This window comes from Rhineura floridana, chromosome 10 (genome assembly GCF_030035675.1).
Source record: "Rhineura floridana isolate rRhiFlo1 chromosome 10, rRhiFlo1.hap2, whole genome shotgun sequence".
NCBI classification, from domain to species: Eukaryota; Metazoa; Chordata; class Lepidosauria; order Squamata; family Rhineuridae; genus Rhineura; species Rhineura floridana.
Window position 1 is genome coordinate 65,877,638 of NC_084489.1, and position 14,110 is coordinate 65,891,747.

General features: G+C 41.0%; 1 protein-coding gene and 1 long non-coding RNA gene across 4 annotated transcripts in view; one reads left to right on the plus strand and one right to left on the minus strand.

The window, feature by feature from the left end:
- Nucleotides 1-1,870: 1,870 nt before the first annotated feature.
- LOC133365462 (uncharacterized) lies at nucleotides 1,871-6,453 on the minus strand. Of its 2 annotated transcripts, none has more exons than XR_009758220.1 (5): nucleotides 6,379-6,453; nucleotides 5,513-5,574; nucleotides 5,333-5,397; nucleotides 3,773-4,023; nucleotides 1,871-1,952 (listed from the first exon to the last, which is right to left on the minus strand). It is a non-coding gene; the product is annotated as an uncharacterized LOC133365462 (long non-coding RNA). The 2 variants fall into 2 exon arrangements; XR_009758219.1 differs by lacking the exon at nucleotides 6,379-6,453 and adding an exon at nucleotides 5,882-5,966.
- A 7,566-nt stretch (nucleotides 6,454-14,019) lies between these two features.
- JCAD (junctional cadherin 5 associated) overlaps nucleotides 14,020-14,110 on the plus strand; it is a 96,451-nt gene continuing 96,360 nt past the window's right edge. The window contains exon 1 of one of the 2 annotated variants that reach the window (XM_061586014.1): nucleotides 14,020-14,108. The gene's annotated coding sequence lies outside the window, so the exon portion shown is untranslated. The remainder of the gene's footprint in view (nucleotides 14,109-14,110) is intronic. The other variant, XM_061586010.1, reaches the window with a different exon arrangement.

Here is a 14,110-nt window from a genome sequence, read left to right on the forward strand (position 1 = left end):
GTCACTGGAAACAAAATAGCTAGGTTGTGGTTACATGATGATCAAACCAAATGGAAGTAGGGAAGTGTTGACAGAGACCACCTGATGTACCAACACATCACCATACACACAACCACACCTGCAGTGACTGCAGATGTATAATGGGTTATTTTTACTTATTAGATATTCCGTGGCAGAGCTTGGAAAAGTTACTTTTTTGAACAACAACTCCCATCAGCCCAATCCAGTGGCCATGCTGGCTGGGGCTGATGGGAGTTGTAGTTCAAAAAAGTAACTTTTCCAAGCTTTGTTCCGTGGTAAGTGGATATCCAGAGCAAATGTTTTTTTAAAAAGTAAAGACTGGCATTTTTATGACAATGACATCAGGTGGGTGCCACAAAAAAATGGTGGGCATGTACAATATCAATTCCACAAGAAATTCCCATTTGGAAGCACCTTTATGTGAGGCAGGTATCAATATTCTGAGCAAAGAAGTATTCTTCTGAATTAATCCTGAGATGTACCAGGCATGAACTCTAGGAAGCTCATCCATATTAATAAACTTGGTAGTTCTGCAGTGCCTAAAAACATGGCAGCTTTCCCACTGAGGATAAGAAAGTTCACAAGACTTGCAAAGTATGTTTTCACTTTGCTGTTTGGTGCAGTTAAGTTATAATTCACAAAGTTCCATAAATATTCTCCTTTAGCTATGCAGAAAGAAATTTATATATTTATGTAGTTCTGATTCTGCCTGCCTCATCCCTAGGGCTTGGAGTGGGCCATAGTTTTAAAATAACACCAGATAAAAATCAGTCTTAAAAAACCAGAATTTGTGCTAATAGCTTAATCCTGCTCACCAAAAGCCAAATAAAAAGGTTTCACATTGCTTCTTTAAAATGGTGAGATTTAGCTTTGGGTGACTGCTGCTTCACGTATCATGTACTTCCTTACAAAGAATATTTTATGTGTAGGAAAGTGGATAAAATCTGTGTGAATGATGACCCGTCCTATAAGTTTTCACCTATTTCAGACTGGGACGTGATTTCAGTTTTGGAAATGTGGAACATTTGAAAGAACCAAGATGTTTCTGAGGAATAGAGTTCTCCCAGGACAGTGTTTGAAGAAGATGTTCCCCCACAGCTGAAAAAAGAGGGAAAGTTGTCACTATTCTCCTGTGTATAGATATGAAACAGAGGGCTCTTTCACACATTGCAGGAAGTGGCCAAAAAACAGAGGAAGCACAATTGTCTTATGTGCTTCCATTGCAATGTGTGAAGTGGAAACTCATGCATCTGTCGCACAGAAAGCATGAAAAGAAGAAGTATGGCCAGTGGCAGCTGGTGGCTCCCATGTCAGTGGGGCAGTGGAATCTGCTCCAGGATTTAGTCCAAACTTTCAAGCTGTCTTGCTCCTTGAAAGTCTGGACTAAAACCCGGAACAGATTCCACTGCTCCGCTTATATTCATCCTGCAGGGAGATTAGATTTGGTGGCAGGAAGGTTAGATAACGTTGCATCAAGCAAATGTTATCCCACACTTTGCAGTGCATTTTCCTGCTGCTTTCTTCATCAGAAAAAGTCCGGTTTTCAGGATGGGAGAGCTGATTTGTTGTGCAACAGATCCAAATCAGCTTTAATTATGCAACCTGACATAGCAACAGTCTGGAAGCACCCCAAGAGCAATTCATACTGTCTGTTTTGTTGCACGCCTTACAAGGGAGCTGTCAGAAACATGCCTAGTGAGTGTAGATTAGTAAAACGAGACCTGCCAAAAAGAAACAAACTCACTGTTTGTCACCTTTGGGAAGAAACTTGTTTTATTTTATTTTATTTAAAAAAGCCATGTATGCTTTTGACATACGACCATAGTAGAAGTCAATTAATGTAAGACCTTCTTGCCAAGTATATGCATGTAGAAATATTTGGGGTGATAGGATGATTTTGCAAGTTGATTGCTCTCTGTTCTTTTCTTACGCTGCGAAAGAAAAATTTTCAACAGTCATTCCTTTTTTACCTTAGCTCTGTGGAGATGTTTCATCAGGATACACATGAATGCATAGGGGTGTAGGCTTGTATCTGTTACCTTGCCCTCACCCCCAGCCTCCATACATTCATCAGAACATCTGCACAGAGGGCTATGCACATGTATCCCATTACATGAAGGCTCTGTACACATGGTCTGTATCCTCAATATTTGCAGGGGCTAATCTCTATTGAAGCTCGTGCTTGGATTCTTAGGCTTCATTATTGATTGAAGCTGATTTTTTCTCCTGTGGGTTTGGCCCCTTTGACACTGATTGAGGCACATCCATCAAGATGAAAAAGCTCGTTGTTTGAGAAATTGCAAAATCTGGGATTTACCCCTTGTGCTGTTCTTGTTCTTGGATATGCTAAAGCGAAAACCACTATCCAACAGCGAATTTGGGATATAGAACTACAAAATAATTTGAGTCTTGCTGGTGGGCACCCTGAGTTCAGGGATAACGGTAGGACACTGATGCCCATGCATTACTTAACAAATTTGAATACCCCCCAAAATAGAAGAGTTTTTACAGCCGCCAGGTTTAATGTACTTCCATCCGCCCTCCTGGAGGGAAGATATACAAGGGTATCTTATCACGAGCTGGTTTGTCCATGTGGAATGGAGGAAGTGGAAACTGTAGGTCACATTTCATTGTATTGTACCTTTTATAGGGATCTCCGCCACTCTTTTATTACCACAATTTTACAAAGCACCCTGGACTTACCTAGTTACTTAACACACTTATTGGCAGACAGGAGTCCACAGGTTACAGTAAGAGTGGCTAGTTTCTGTGCTGCTGCTATCTAATGTTGGAAAACAATGATAAATGACCTTATATGGGAAATTTGATACTGATTTTAATTTTGTACTTTTTACTCATTTATGGTTTTATGTACTTTATATGGTCTTGTTTACTCATGCTTTTTATGTACTGATCTTTGATCAAAATAAATCATTCATTCAATATTTGCAGGGTACAGATCACACACTCAGATCTGCATTTTATCCTATGCACTTTTAGCATGTATGAAAGTACATTTTTCCTCAGTTCAGCACCCAAAGCTCATTATTATATGAACTTTAAATTCCACAATAAAAAGGAACATATCAGAAGATTTAAAAACATTTTTAAAAACTACAAAATAGAATTGTAATTCACCTATTTCACATTGTATTATAACAAATAAAAAAGTTCAGTGCCATCACTTGTGGGTTAAATTGTGAGAAAAGATTTTCCTCACTTTTGCAAGGAAAGTGACTAATTGATGATGATGATAATGATGCCCTGCCCTTCCTCCCAAAGGAGTCTAGTTGCTACTGTTAAAGATTAAAGTTGTGCCAATTCAACATACATTTAAGTTCCAATTATTGTGGGTTATATCTAATGTTCATTCTACTCAGAGTAGACCTACTGAAAATAATGGTCATGACTTACACAGGTCCATTAATTTCAGTGGGTCTACTCTGAGCAGGACTTAGTTGAATGCAATCCATTGACTGTAGTTTTTGCATCTTATTGGCATTCAACATCCACTCTACAATTTTCATCTTTATATACCTGCCAATTATATGAAGAAATCTGCGAAAGATTTCACTTCATAGGAACACAGGAAGTTGCCTTATCCTGAGTAAGACCATTGGGCCATATGGCTCAGTATTGTCCACATTAACTAGTGGTATCTCTCCAAGATTTCATGCATCTGACAAAATGGTCTTGAGTCCACAAAAGCTTATTCTATAATAAAACTGTTAGTCTTTAAGGTGCAACAAACCTCTTTGTTGTTTTTGAAAATTCTTTGATATAGACAATCATCTCCCACAGTTACATTTTGCGGAGGAAAATCCTGTTTAACTGTGCAAATCTCATTAACATCTGAGACCAGGTTTATAATATAGGTATATCCTAGTGTCACTATCATTGTCATCATCTTTGAGGCAGGATTGCACAGCCAAAGTTTTAAAACACAGGGGGGATGTTATTCTTTTAGTGAGTGGCATTTTCTCTTCAAGTGATCCACCTGTGCTGTAATGAAACCAAAGATAATGTAGAAAATCATGAAATCGCAAGTGTCACTTTCTGTGCTAATATGTCTTAATTGTACATGACTTATACAATTTGGTAGGCTTCCAGCTTTGTTTGCCTTCCACTTTCATTATCCCCCCCACCCCCGCAAGTTATTCTTTATATAATTCCAATGTTCATTCCTGACAGATGGGTTTTTGGACTGTCTAGAATTCACATTTTTTGAAAACAATTAGTTTTAGTGCTTAGAGGTTTTCTACAATCAAACAGTGTATCAGTTTTGTTAAATAAATAAAATAAATTTGTGTTTTGGACTGCCTGGAATCCACAATTTTTGGAAACAATTATAACATTCCAGACAGTTCAAAAACACAATTTTGTTTTATTTTATTTTATTTGTTTAACAAAATTTATATGCTGCTTTATTGTAGAACATCTCTAAGCACTAAAACTGGTTGTTTCCAAAAATTGTGAGTTCTAGACAGTCCAAAAGCACAAATTTATTTTATTTATTTAACAAAATGTATACACCATTTTCTTGTAGAAAATCTCTTAGCAGTTTACAAAAAACATTAATATTATCAATAAAAACAGTTAAAAACAAGTAATTAAAACATTTTAAAACAATTAAAACAGCAGTAGATTAAAAAGATTAAAACATCTATGTGTCTGTCTAGATAGGCTTGCCTAAACAAAAAATTTAAAGCAAGAGCCGAAAATAATATAGCAAAGGCGCCTGCCTCATGTCAAATAATTTATGCAGTACATGAGAATAAAGGCAATTCATATTTATCACTACTTTTTAATGTGTGAAACATCAGCTTTGAAAAAGGGGTTTTTGGGGTGGGGGTTGTATTGCTGAGTCAAATACATCTTTAAAGCAAAATGGAAAATGGAAACGGACTGCCTTCAAGTCAATTCCAACTTATGGCAACCCTATGATTAGAGTTTTCATGGTAAGCGATACTGAGAGGGAGTTTACCATTGCCTTCCTCTGAGACTGAGAGGCAGTGACTGGCCCAAGGTCACCCAGTGAGCTTCATGGCTGTGTGGGGATTCAAACCCTGGTCTCCCAGGTCGTAGTCCAGCACCTTAACCACTATACCACACGGGCTCCTTTAAAACAAACTCACACAGAAAACTGCAACCCACCTCAGAACAGGGTTTTTTTTTCCTGATTTCCCCCACAATTTCCTTGTGATGAATTAAAAAGACCATATGCTTGAGACCAAGATTCTTTTCTAAAAGTCTGACTTAAAATAAAAATATTTTCCTTCTGCAGAAGGTAGATATTTTAAAGTGTACTTACCAAAATAGATTGATACTTGAGCCTTCAGCTCTTATAATTATGTAAAACACACTGGGTGGTTTCTTCTAAAAAATGTAAGTTGGAAAGGACAGAAGGCAGAGTGTTTTTGTTAGGTATTTGTTTCTTTTTATGCTTCCCCCCACCCCAGCTTCTAGATAAATGTTGAAAGCTACATTATACCTCATGGAAGAGGGGCATTGTAGTACATGCCAGGTTGCTTTTGAGAAGCAGGGTAAATCAATCTGTGAAAAGGAAACATTAGAAGTTGAAAAGTGCAGGGCATGATCCACAAACCCTGATACGCAACTCTCCCAGTGCCCTGGCACCAGAAATCCCAGGGATATATCACAGCCACACAGTGCCAACACACAGGCAGCTTGGTCCTGTGAAATGCCAGAGATACAGAGACTCACAGTGTCATCCACCAAGGCAGCCTAACTTAGCAGGGAGTTACAAGACCACAAGCCAATGGCTTTCTATTTTTTTCTTTTTCTTTTTACTTCCCCTGCAAATGGCAGTAGCAACAACTGTGCTGGCTGCTTGACTCACATTTTGCATCTTTCACAGTACCCTGGGTCTAGCATTGTTCCAGGGCATTATGGAAATGGCAGCCCACACAAACCATGGTGGAAAATTTTCAGAGAAGATTCTGCAAAATGCCCTTCTTTTTCTAAAGAAGGATGGTGTGTGAGAGAAAAAGAAAACATCTGAGAATTATCCTTAGGATAATTTTCTGCTTAACAGATTCAGCTCAGCTCTACCGAGAACACACCCAGCAATAACAGTAAGCTGCAGCTACACATTGTAAAGTAAGTTTGGTAGCGATAGACAACCATCTTTGTGGGAAGTGGGTTTGTCATTACTTATCTTTACAGAAAAGAACCTTGATAAGCTTTCTGGCAATCCCAAATCCCAAAGAACATAATGTGGAAACCACTTGTCATCAAATGAATAAGATGTCAAGTAGTTGATAGAAGAAAGCCCTGAATGGTTTTTGGGGAAGCATGAAGGGAGTTGTTTTCCTTTAAGGAAAAAGAAAAGCTCACCCTGTCAAAGTCTAAGGTCTTTTCCTTTCCACCAGGACTGGGAAACCTTTTTCAGCTCAACAGCCACTTTTCCTTCTGGGCAACCTTCTAGTGGCCATGTGCCAGTGGTGGGTGAAGTACAGTAGGCTAGGTTCTACACACATTCAGACACCACTCTCTGTCCCCCATCCTGGCAAGCAGGACACATTATCAGAGCTCTTCAAGGGCACATTCCATCCAAGCAAAACACTCAAGGGGGGTGCAAACCAGGGCCAGTAAGAGATGTTGGCTGGGGAAAGAGGGTGTGACCTGGAGAGAGTCCTGATGGCCAGACAGAGAGTCCTGGGTGATCTCCATTTAGTCCCGGGACCTGAGGTTCCCCATTCCTGGGTTATTTGTACACCCAGACTCTGACTTTAAGGGCTTCACTAGGTAATATGGTGATGTGTGGCTGACATTGACTTGCATCTCTCCCCGCCTTCGTTTCCAGTTATGTCCTTAAAAGAAACACAATCCAGTTCATTGGTGGCAGGGAAATTTTGAATGAGAGACAATAAAACATCATGCATTTTACAAGACATTACTGGGGAGACAGCATGGAGATGCAAATTGGTGACTACCTCATGTCCCCTTTAACATCCACGTAGGCTTTGAATCTTCAAGAGTTTTAGGACAGGCTGTGTCTAACCTCCACTTTGTTATCAGTGAAGGCAATGTCTGCTAGTTTAGCGGAGGCTACATTGTTTGTAAAGTTCTGATGCCATTTGTAGTGGGCAAATGGTAGGTAGATGACAATGTCTGGCCTATTTCTTGGTTTTATTTAAAATGCTGATGTATCAATCAAATAATCTACTAGGATGAAAGCGGGAAGTAAGGAAGCACAAAAATAAACTCCAGCTAATGGAGAAAAATGAAAGTCTTTGAGATAACGAATAGCCTTGAGCAAGTTATTCAGCTTCTCTGGGGCTTAGTTCATTATCTGCAAAACTGGGATATTGACATGGATATGCTGTGGATAAATTCAGTGACGCCTGTGAAATATTTGGAAGGAGGCCTTTCACTAACAAGGAAATACCACACTGCTGTGGCTCCCTTCCTATTCTTCCACAGTCCCCATAATCATTGTTCCACAAATGTTCATTCTTCAATCCATTTAAGGCCACATCCACACCTTCCTTTTAAACCAGTATCATACTCCTTTAAATAGTCATGGCTTCCCCCAAAGAATCCTGGGGACTGTAGTTTGTTAAAGGTGCTGAGAGTTATTAGGAAGCCCCTATTCCCCTTACAGAGCTACAATTTCCAGAGTGGCTTGACAATCCATTCCTCTTCCCTGGGACCTTTGGGAACTGTAGCTCTGTGAAGGGAATAGGGATCTCCTAACATCCCTCAGTACCCTTAACAAACTACAGTTCTCCTCTTCCCTGGCACTGTGAGCCTGATCCAATAGAGATACTGCTTTTAAAAAAGAAAGGGAAAGGCAGGAAGTCAAATTATAGCCCTTTGACATCTCTGATTTTGTTCACAAACTCTCAGCAGTAATAACTGGAGTTGTCACTTTGCCCATTAAGAAATTGATCAACAAATTCCTCTGGCCACTAGGTGGAGTAAAAGGGCAAGCGAGGCTTTGGGCTGAAAGATCTAACTGTTTTGTGATTATCATTAAGTAAATTTGAGCCCTTCCCTTAATTGGAGGATGCTGTTTGGAGTCTCAGAGGAGCTGTACATGTTAGGCTTACACTAGCAGAGGACTGGCTCTCTTCCACCATGTCATTTTCACTAGAGTTAAGGGTATTAGTCTTGACATATTGGCCCAGTTCCAGGGTAGATAATTACAGTCCGTTCAGCTTCTTTAAATTCCCCTTACAGTTTCAGCCGCATTTGCTGTCCTGTCCTTCTTACCCTGGTTGTGGAGCATTCTTGCATCTGTGCTCTGCTTGTGACTAAAGAGATGCCTACATTTTTGGGGTGGGTGAAATGACGCCTCAGTGTGAGTGCTTATTTATTTATAAATCTGGATTTTACTCTAAATAGTGCTAAAACCAAGTGCTTTTGCTTCAAAGGACAGATTCAGATTGACTTGTGTTTTCACTGTGTCCGCCCCCGCCCCCCGCCCCCCAACAAACTCATGGGTGTGCTTTTTATTTTATTTTATTTTTAAGGTATTCGTCTGGGAGGACAGAGTGCTATTAACGGCTGTGGTTTTTAACAATTGCTTCTGAGGTGTGTACGGAAGCGCGAAGCTGTATTGCCATGAAATACAGTAACATTAGGCATATATTTTCAAAAGCCTAGGATCTATTCCAGATGTTCCAAACCAGTTTTGCAGGACCAATTTCATCCTTCCATTCAATTAGGTCTGTAATTATTTCTAGTTCACATGCCTGTGTTAAAACATGTTAGCTGCTTCTTTGCTCTTGCAAGTCAGAGATTTTGCCTACATTCTGGCATCCAAATGTGGAAGCCTAGGAAGTGCTTTTTGACAGTGTTGCTTTATAGGGCAAGTTTGCACAACCAGTTGGCAAAAAATGTCAGGACTGAGTCTGACTAGATTTTTCTGGCCCTTTGTTCTAGTCACATTATGTTTGTGGGCACAGTGATCCACCTTGTTCTCCCTTAAAAATTAGATAGAGCTGAAGGGGGAAGTTGGAAGAGTGATGACTATTATCATTATCATTATCATTATCATTATTTAATGTATATACTGCTTATATGCTATAATTAAACTGTACAAAAACAATTCAGTCAGAACAATAAAACATGCTGAATTACAGTATACAATAAAACAAGCTAGTTAAAAAGCATGACAATTAAAAAAGTTTAAAAAATTAAAAGAATAAAATCAGAATGTCAGGTTCAAAGGAATGCTTGCCTAAGCATTCCTTCAAGAGCCAGCAGAATGCCAACAGTAATGGGGTCTCTCAGATTTCGGCAGGGAGGGCATTCTACAACACTGGTGCCACCAGTGAAAAAGCCTACCTCTGTGTTACCCCAAGCTGATAATCATCAGGCTGTGGCAAAGCTAACTGGGTTCCATTTGCTGAATGTAATGCCCTTACCAGGCAATGGAGTGGAAGACAGTTTTTGAGGTAATCTGGTCCAGGGTAATTTAGGGCTTTTTATGATAGCAGCAGAACCTTAAATCTGGCTTGGTGGCTAATAGGCAGCCAGCGCAGACTCCTTAGCCCTGGCGTGACAGGGGCCTGATAAAGAGCACCACTCACCACCCAGGGTGTGGCGTTCTGCATCAGCTGCAGACTTTGGACCAGCTACCAGAGAAGCCCCACACAGAGCTCATTACAATAGTCCAAACATGAGGTTACCAATGCATGCAGGGCCGGCACCAGAGGGCAACCAAGTCGGGCCCAGGCCCAAGGGGGCCCTCCTTAGGGTGGGTGGCACCGGAAGGGAGCGCTACCCACCCACCGACCCCTAGGAGGGGCCCTTCAGGGGAAAGGTAGGCAGCTGGGGCATGTGTGCAGGTGCTGGCCCCTGGCATGCCTGGCACCGGCCCTGGGGTGGAGCTACGAGAATGGGATGACAGTTCCAGCATTGGGCCAACAGGTGCACTGGATTCGGAAAGCTCTCATGCCATGGACAGTGATAGCTCCGTCCCTATAGCTCTGCTTACCCATGAGGAAGCTCAACCCAGTCACGCAGCAGCCTCTCTGCTCAAGATTCATCCTCTTCCAATGCCCGCTTTGCTGCCAACCAAGCTCAGCCCCCGTCCCTCTGATGAGGAGGATCTTGCTGAGGTAGAGCAGCCACCCTCACCTCGTATGTGGAGGCAGTTCTGCCGGCAAATTCAATGCACCCCTACAGCCTCTCTGAGGAGGAGCATTCATGTGCACACGTGTTGTCAACAATGACAGTTCACAGAAGTAGGGTGCCTGTCCATCCTTACTTAAGCATGGTGAGGGGGCGTGACTAGTTGCTGTGACAACATCTTAGCACAGTATAGTCATGTCTAGTTACTACTAGAAAAGGTGCTGAATTCTGTGTAACTTGGAAGCCAATTCATGAAGCACTCTGAATTGAAATTTTCTGTTATATCTACTAAAGAAAAGCACACCACCACGTTCATGTCTGACTTCAGTGGGTTTGGACAGGACAAGGAGTGCATCCCAGCAACTAACTTGGAGTTCCAGTCTTGACTTACTTGCTTTGCTTTCCTGAGGGGATGTGCTTGGGGACTCCAGTTCACATGACTCTTTGGGTTTTTCCACTGGAATTAGCTCTGGCCTGTACCTCTGGGGCTAAGTCCTGCCAGGATGCCCCTGACAAGTAGCACCTGTTTTTGTTGCTGCACAGTTAATACCATGCATACTGTGAATAGATCATCCAAATCAGTCCACACAAGCACAAACTTCAGTTTTACACACCTCAACAGACCTTCCAAATGTGAATCAAACTGTATGTTCTAGTGAGCTTCCTCATGAAGGATGAAGTAACTCAATTTTCCAGGATAACTTCTCATGATCCCTTAGGATTTACAGAATGTGATCTGGCATATTATTATTATTATTATTATTATTATTATTACTACTACTACTACTACTACTACTACTACATTTATATCCCACCTTTCCTCTAAGGTGCTCAAGGCAGCATACAAACATGGTTCTCCCCGTCTCGATTTTATCCTCACAATAACCTTGTGAGACGGTTAGGCTGAAAGACAGTGACTGGCCGAAGGTCACCCAGTGAGATTCATGACCAAGCAGCGATTTGAACCCTGGTCTCCCAGGTCCAAGCCCAATGCTGTAACCACCACACCACACTGGTTCTCATGTACAATCTATCTATATCGTCACTGGAGACTCAGGTGGCCTCAGTGGTTAGGAATCCATATTTCCAGCTCCAGCAGGTTAACCAACCTCAGCCCAGTTTGCACAGAGATGACCTGGCAACAGTGTTCCACACTCTGATAACTTTCAGATTGGATTATTGCAATGTGCTCTACGTGGGGCTCCCCTTGAAGACAACTCGGAAACTGCCAAAATGGTCCAAAATGTAGCAGCCAGATTACTGGATAGGGTTGCTTTTGGAACTCATATAATCCCTGTTCTAAAACAGTTGTATTGGTTGCCAGTTCATTTCTGGGTCCAATTCAGGTTGCTCAAATTAGTGTTTAAAGCCCTAAGCAACTTAGGCCCCAAATATCTAAGAGATCCTCTCCATCCCTACGGAGCATCTCGGGTGTTAAGATCAGCAGAGGGGGCCTTCTTGCTAATTCTGCCAGCCTCCGAAGTTTGGGGGAAGGTGTCCTGGGAGAGAACTGTGGCAGCCCCTAAGTTATGGAATTCCCGTCCTACAGAGGTGTGTCTGGCACCTTCGCAATCCAGTTTTCAGCAAATACTAAAAATGCACCTCTTTACCCTGGCAAATGCTAAAAATGCACCTCAGCACTTGAGGTGTATGTTTTCAGGACTCACCCTATTGCTGTGAATGTAATGTGTTTTAATGTTTTTTAATACTTATTTTAAATTTCTATAACCCACCCTGGGACCTAATGGTGAAGGGCAGGCAATACTACTACTACCTACTACTAATATACTGCACAAGTGCAGCAAATTGAGTAGGTCACCAAGGGAAAGGTGCAGCACAATTGCCTGGGATCATGCACTGAGTACCACTTGGATCATGCACTGCTTCTTGGTACCATTAAAATATTGCCACCCCAAGCAACCACCAAGGTTGCTTTCACAATGAGGCCTTTCTCATTGCATCATTTTAATGTTTTTAAGTATTACAGAGTTGGAAAACACTAAAACACTATTATCTCTGGAGGATATTAACAATGGAGTGAACCTACCATCAGGGTAATGTTCCATTTTCCCTTGGGATTTCATTTCTTAGGAGAAATAATTTATAGATAATAAACTTGATCCATAGTAACTTGGGATGAAATAATCTGTCGTTTTCAGTTCTCTCTGTGTCTCTGTGTCTAATCTTCAATTCAATTCTCCACATTTCTACAGCAATTTGCAATTTTTTAAAAAAAATCCTCATGAAAATTCTTCAGCATTTTTAGTTCAAATTTCTCCTAATAAATACATTTTTGTATACACCTTTGACTAATGTACACATTTTCTGCAATCAATTTATCCTAATATAATTCATCTTTGTATGTTATTTTCACCAATGTATTCATTTTGTGTACTTTCCCCTAAATATATGCATTTCTATAAACCATGCTTGATTAGAGAGTTTCATTGCAAAATTCAGATATGTGCGAATTTCAAAGGATGGCTGTGTTTCAGTTCTTATACTATTTCGGAAAGTGCGGATTTGATAAATTTGGCTTGAAATGATAACTGAATCAAATTTCTCCCCCATCCCTAATAGTGCTACATTTCATTATTGTCAGGAACTGCCTGGGCTAGAGCCAGGAACTTTTCTGTTTTCTGTGCAACTGCTCTATGTGGTCAAAACTATCAGAACTGCAATATGGAACATTTTCCTGGCAGTGAAGCGTATATAGACTCTGGACTGACCCTGCCCACTTAGGCTGACTACTGGATCTTCCTGGATAGGAAGGGTTATCAAAGGGTTTCTGTCTGGGTTGGGACTTCATCTGAGCAACAAGGTCTTCCTGGCTCCGATTCCCAGCTCACCTCTGCTACCTGTCTACAACTCAGCTTTGACAATTATAGACAGATCTCCCAAAAAATGAGGAAACATTTTAAAATGTTGAATTGGTGGTGCCCAAAACATCCTGTCGTGCATTTCTGCATTCAGCTGAGACGGCAAGAAGCTGTTGTGTGGACATGCCCCAAGCATACAGCTGGGTAAATTTGTCAATATTTTGTTTCTCTCAGTTTCTCAGTTTTCCAGTCTTAAAGTTTGGTTTGCCATATTTCCACATCAATTTGCATTTTTTTAAAAAAATCTGCATGAAAATTCATCTGCATTTTTGTGCGAATTTCTCCTAATATGCATGATGTATACATTTTTTTGCTAAGCCATTTCTTGCAATACATTTCTTTATGTTATTTTCATATTTCATATTTTCATCAATATATGCATTTGTGTTCACATTCTTTGGCTGGAGATCTGCACTGCAAAATTCAGAGAAGTGTAAATTTAGAAAGATGGCTGTGTTTTCTCCCGGATATTGTTTCAGAAAGTGCAAATTAGGTAGGGTCACCTTTAAATGTAAACTGAATTGCATGTCTTCCCTATCTCTACTCAAGAGTGACTCATCAGATGGATGATATGGCGGCTGAAACGCTCTTTAGCAGGTGCTGGGGATGCTTTTTGGTCAGGTACACTTGGGTGTCCGTACATAGGTCAGCTCCCATGGAGCACATCTGCTCAGCCTCCCTTGTGTCAGTCTCTGGCATGAAATTCCACACATGCCTTTTATTTAGGAAAGAACACGAGCGTTATGTTATCTTACTCCTCTGGAATTTTACAGTTCCTTAGCATGTTGGTTTAGGCATAATTGGCTTGTGGGGGTCTCTTGAAATGTATCTCTTGACACAAAGTTCTTCTTTCCGTGGAGCTTTAGGGCTGGCTCACTTCTCCTGCAGTGAATGCGAAGCATTAGATTGCAAACGTACCTAATCCATCTCTCCTCCCCCATGACTAGAAATCCTGCGGTTAAAATAACACAGCCTCTATTCAGAGCACAAACTTAAGAGTCAGTAACCAAAGTGGGATTGAAAGAACTCTCGGCAGATGGGACTGTGTTAGGGGGTGGTTTTTTTATCCTGCCTCTTCTGATCCATGAGAGGAACGCATTCAAGGT